This window comes from Ictidomys tridecemlineatus, chromosome 7 (assembly GCF_052094955.1).
Source record: "Ictidomys tridecemlineatus isolate mIctTri1 chromosome 7, mIctTri1.hap1, whole genome shotgun sequence".
In the NCBI taxonomy this organism is placed as follows: Eukaryota; Metazoa; Chordata; class Mammalia; order Rodentia; family Sciuridae; genus Ictidomys; species Ictidomys tridecemlineatus.
Window position 1 is genome coordinate 183,604,707 of NC_135483.1, and position 5,842 is coordinate 183,610,548.

General features: G+C 41.8%; 1 long non-coding RNA gene across 1 annotated transcript; it reads right to left on the reverse strand.

Annotated features, from left to right (window-relative positions):
- Positions 1-1,080: 1,080 nt before the first annotated feature.
- Positions 1,081-3,533, reverse strand: LOC144365347 (uncharacterized). Its single transcript, XR_013423662.1, has 2 exons — positions 3,444-3,533; positions 1,081-1,310 (listed from the first exon to the last, which is right to left on the reverse strand). It is a non-coding gene; the product is annotated as an uncharacterized LOC144365347 (long non-coding RNA).
- Between the last annotated feature and the right edge of the window lie 2,309 nt (positions 3,534-5,842).

Genomic DNA, 5,842 nt, shown 5'->3' on the forward strand with positions numbered 1-5,842 from the left:
GAATTAGGTTCCTGTGCTCCTTGTTCTTTCTTCTAGAACGTTTCTCCGTTCTAAAAATTGCCAGTCCTACAGAGATTCCTGCCATCAGACCAGTCCCATTGCCACGGTTCTCCCCAGCTATAATCTAGCCACTTCCTAGTTCAGCCACTACTCCCTGATACCAGTCTAGTGACTTTAGCATCCAGGTCGATGTCCCCAAGAGTGAACAAGTGTTAGCCCCACCCAGGGGCACAGACTTGGACCGGATGTCCATCTCACTCCTGGTCTCCAAAGCCGACCTCTAACTGGAGACCCACAGCAGTGTTTATGTCCCCTGGCATTCATGAGCGCACACGAACACACCCGAGACCCTGTGGTCCTTGGAAAGTCTGTGTGCTCTGTCTTCCCAATCCTGTTACCCTGTCACGGACTCCTTTGGGGAAGGTTCAGGGCAGGTTTGTCATCTCACCCTGAACTTTCTTCAAGGGGTTCTGAACCCACACCTCAATCCATGAGCTCACTGTGATTTTCCATTTCAGTAGGTGACCATCTTACTAACGAGCAGGTGTCTTCACTATATTAATGAGCAGCCCAATAAGCTAACATCTGTCTCCCCACTAAGAAACCAGATCAGGCGCCATCTTCTCAAAGCCCTGAAGGTCCATGCACCACCACTGTCCTCTATGCCTGCTTCCCTTTGAATCGATGCCTGCTTTGTCTCTGATGGTTAAATTTGAGCCCTGACTTCTACCACCCCACAGTACCACTGTTCTCAATGCTTCCGGGAAGTTCAAGAAGACAGCTACTCTGTGAGATTATCAAAGATGCCAAAGCTCCTTACCAACTTGTCTCTTGTCTTTTATGAAGAAAATGTCCTCTGAGCTCTCCTCACATGGTAAGTCCATCCCAACAGTCCCTCTTCCCTGCTTCTAGCCACTCCTTAATGCCTTGCTATGGTAGTTCTGCCAGCTCCACCTCAGCTTACCAAAGGCCACCATCTTGGCAAAACCCTCAAGAGCTATTCCAACCGTGGTCTGGGACTAGTTCCAGTCCTGGCTCAAATGTCAAACTCCAAGTCAAAAGAAAGTAGTCCACATTAACTCCTGCTTATACAGATTTATATTGCATCTCACCACCCCTCCCATCTTGGCCACCCTGACAGATGGTGTGAGATTCTGAAGTGCATCAATGCACACCTTCACATGTGTTCCCCTGATTCCCACCAATTCATTTTAGACAGGCGCTGGAATTCCCCCGCGTGGAAGCTCTTTCTTCCATCACACTTGCTCGATCTTCCAATTGGACTGTGATAGGACATGACCCAGGTCCGCCTAGAGGGAAAGGAGTGACAAGGGAATATATTAAGAAAGCCAAGTGCATCCTTCTAGTGAGGACTTGGGGTGGCTTGAAGAAGTTTATGCTGGAATGTGACCAGGAGTAAAGGATAGTGGGAATGAGAAAGACAAGGAAGAAAGGGAATATAAGAATATTAGTTTGCTGCCCTTATGGGTAACTGGTGCTCAGGCCACTGAGATCCTCTGAGGAGCCTTGCAAGATGCATCTCAGAACTGCTCATCGGAGCACTGAGAGTGAGAAGTGTGAATCCACTGACCCCCAGTTCCCCATCAGGCAGGGGTGATCCTGGGCACAAGTAAATCCCCTGTACTTTCAGTCCAAACCTGAGTGAGCTCAGAGTAAGTTCTTGGGTGTGATCCCCCCAAAGCCTCAGGGCTGCAGATAGAGGTGCATGAGGTAGGTCAGAGGCAAGACTCCGATTGCATGTGGGAGAAGATGGTCCAAGCTCCAGTGGGCATTGGTGGGGTCCAGAAGCTTCTCAAGAGGAGCACAAAGTGCCCACTCTAATGTCAATGACCTCCTTAAGGACCACTGTTGTCCTCCTCTCACTCCTCCTCCTGCAGGGTTGGCCCCCCATTCCTCCTTGAAGGCCTCTTCCCTTGGCTCCTGAGCTATTGGCCTTCCTCTTACTGTTCCAGCTCTTCCTTCCTACCCCATTGCTGATTCCTCGCCTTCTCCACCTCTAGAGTTTAAATGCCCTGGAGCTTTACCCTCAGACTGTCTGGTTTTTTGTTTGTTTGTTTGTTTTATTTTTTGTTTCAAGAGTCATTTGCTAGATTGTAATTCCAGCAACTTCCGAGGCTGAGGCAAGAGGATCACTAGTTCAAGGCCAACCTCAATAATTTAGCAAGACCCTAATTAACTTAGCAAGACTGTGTCTCGAAACATAAAAAGGGCTGAGCATGTGGCTCAGCTGTAAAGATCCCCTGGGTTCAATCCCTGGTAGAAAAAATTAAAATAAAAAAAATTAAACTGAAGAAGTTATTTCCTAGGGTTATGGGATTAAATCCAATCTATAAATTGCAGAATCTCGTATTTAGATCTCCATCCCATACGTCTCCATCTTCAGATTTGAGTGTCTGTCTACGCAACACCTCAGATTTGACTTGTCTACAGCAGAACAGGAAAGCTCTGTGGTGGAAATATTCACTTTTCCCTCAGCTTCCTCCAGATGTAAACTGGAGGAAGTTCATCAGTTTCACAGGTGAAAACCTCAAGACGGCCTTCACAGGCTCTCTTTCCCACATGCCCCCCAGACCCTTTAAAAACATGTTGTCTGACTCTGCATCATCACCACCCTTCAAGTCCAACTGCGGAGCAGACCCTCTCCAGAAACACAGCAGAAGCTTCTCGCCTTCCCACTGCCGTCCCATAGCTGTCAATCCACCAGACAGCAGCCAGGTGATCTGTTGAGATATGAATAGATCAGATCCTCATCCCACTCTGAATTCCCCAGTGACTTCTATCACACTGCCTTTCAGAGTCAAAGTTATTCATGATATGCAACGCACTGTCTTTCCCCAACTTCTTCCCAGAGTCAGTAACACTCACTCCACTAACTCCACCTCAGGGCATTGGCACTTGCTCTTCCTTAAGGTTAGAGTGAATTTTCTTCTATCCCCATCTATTGCTTTTGAGCCTCTGCTATCTCTTTTCTTAGCACTTAATATCTCTCTCTCTCTCTCTCTCTCTCTCTCTCTCTCTCTCTCTCTCTCTCTCTCTCTCTCACATGAGATCCCTGGAGGATGCACTGTCTTCTCCCTCTGCATCCCCATCACACAGCACAGTAATCACCATGGAGTAGGCACTTGGTCACAGAGACCCAAGAATCTATAAATGACTGGAACAAGATGGCACTAGAAACTGGGACAGTACCACAATGAGGAACAGCAAGATTTTTCGAACAATATGAAAGTTAAATATTATAAAAGTCAATTTACAAAAAAGCAGAAAGGAAACCTGTAGAATTTGGAAAGAATTTAAAAATTAAAACTGTAGAGGAAGAAAAAAATGCAAAGAACAAAAAGAAGAGTTCATTTTAAAATGTAGATATTTAAGAAATGAAAGGTTTTTAAGATCAGAGTCCTGTAGTAAAATATTCTACTTACCAGGCCAACCTTGTCAAGGTGTTTATAACTGACCACTCTTGTTTTTCAAAGAATACCATGCATTTGTGGCACCATACAATTGAAAAATTCTTCCACGTGCAGCATTTCCTTTGACCTTTAAAATGACCTTGTGGGGTTTATCAGACTAGTGTTCCATCTGCATCTCAGGCTAATGACAACAGAGATTTCTGCAAGTGAGGACTTGGTCCAAAATATCTAGCAGCAGCTATTGAGAGGCAAATTTACCAACAAAGTTTTTACTCCAAAGGCTAAGTACTAAATACTGTGTCTTCCAATTTGGAACACCTAAGATGATTATTTTGCAAGATATTCAAAACTACAATATTTTGTCCTTGGATAGATGTAAGTGTATGAAAAAAATTTTGTTTTCTATCTTTTAGCAATTCTTTGAACAGGGAGGGAATATCTTGGTTTTCTCAGGAAAAAAAAAAAAACTACAGATCTGTACAGGTGATAGAAAGTTTCATCAGCATTTTGAGGAAAAAACCCACATGGTCTCCTTACTCTTAACCTTGAATTTATAATAAAAAGTACTGTTCATGTTGAGGACAACACTTAAAGAAGGCAATCTTGAATATGACACATTACTACACAAAAATTGTCTTCGTATTTTTTCATTTAAATGACCTTTAAAAAATAATATTCCCCTGGGAATTTAAAACTGGGACATCCAAAATTCTGACCATGTGTGAATCACCAGGGATGTAAATCTGAAGGTTCTAGGTTCCAGTAAGCTTCTTAAATGACATGTTAAGAAACTTCACTGTTTCATAATGATCATCCTTTCCAGATTTCCAGATTCAACCTCAGGTTGAGTCATGAACAAAATGTGCTCTCCTGTCTATGGCTGGCCAGGCTGCCCATCACTGAACTTGAGACTAGTGCTTTCAATCATCACCTACCATGCACCCTGGCTTTCCTTTGTGATTTTTCTGATGGCTACAAAGAGTAAGTTAACTACATGGAATCAAGTACTCACTGGTGCTTCTCAGTAGCCTAAATTTAGGGCTACGGAGAGAAAGTTAACAAAGGGGACTAGATCAATACTGTTAGAAAGATTGGAGAATCGTAACCCAATCCCTGAATAGAATTTCAAAAGCCAAAATGAGTGGGAGAAGAGACAGCTTTAATGTCTGGTGAAATATACTCTAATGGACAAAAGCAGAACATCATACAGACATGTGCATATATTTCTGCATATACTATATACCCATATACACTGCTTTACGGTATTAAGTAATTTTTCCAAGGGTTTCCAGATTTTTTTCTCCTTTATATTCTTTCAAATACAATAGAACTACAGAGTTTGTGCTCCTTTACACAGAAAAACAAACACAGCAATCTATTACTGGTGGAAAGTATTTTGTCTTATTTTTTAATTGATTTTTTAAAAATAAATGACAGCAGAATACATTACAATTCTTATTACACATATACAGCACAAATTTTCGTATCTCTGTATATAAAGTATGTTCACACCAATTTATGTCTTCATACCTGTACTTTGGATAATAATGTCCAACACATTCCACCATCCTTGCTAAGCCCCTTCCCCCTCCCTTCCCCTCCAATCCCTCTGCCCTATCTAGAGTTTGTTTATTCCTCCCATGCTCCCCCTCCCTACCCCACTATGAATCAGCCTTCTTATATCAGAGAAAACATTCGGCATTTGTTTTTTTGGTATTGGCTAACTTCACTTAGCATTTTCTTCTCTAACTCCATCCATTTACCTGAAAATGTCATGATTTTATTCTCTTTTATTGCTGAGTAATATTCCATTGTGTATATATGCCACATTTTTTTAATCCATTCATCTATTGAAGAGCATCTAGGTTGGTTCCACAGTTTAGCTATTGTGAGTTGTGCTGCTATAAACATTGATGATGTGGCTGTGTCCCTGTAGTATGCTGTTTTTAAGAATCTCTTATTTTAAATGCTTGGGACAAGAAGTGTTTTGGATTTCAGATTTCTTTTTTCAGATTTGATAATGTAATTTGAAAATACATAATGAAATATCTTGGGAATGGGAATCAAGTCTAAACACTAAATTCATTTATGTTTTATATACACAGAATCTGGAGGTAGTTTTATTCAATGTTTTCAGTGCACCTGTGTTTTGACTGCAGCCTGTCGCAGACGCTCAAGCAGAGAATGTTCCACGTGGGACATCATGTGGGCACTCAAAAACACTTGGATTCTGGAGCATTTCTGAATCTGGATTTTTGGATTAGGGATGCTCAACATGTATTACTGTGGACAATTTTTACTCATTTACTGTGATCATATTTTGGAGCAATACAATTATGAAGTATGGAAATTACTCAAAAGCAGTATCTAAATATTCAAAAGATATTCTATTATAAAAGGAAAAGAGGGTT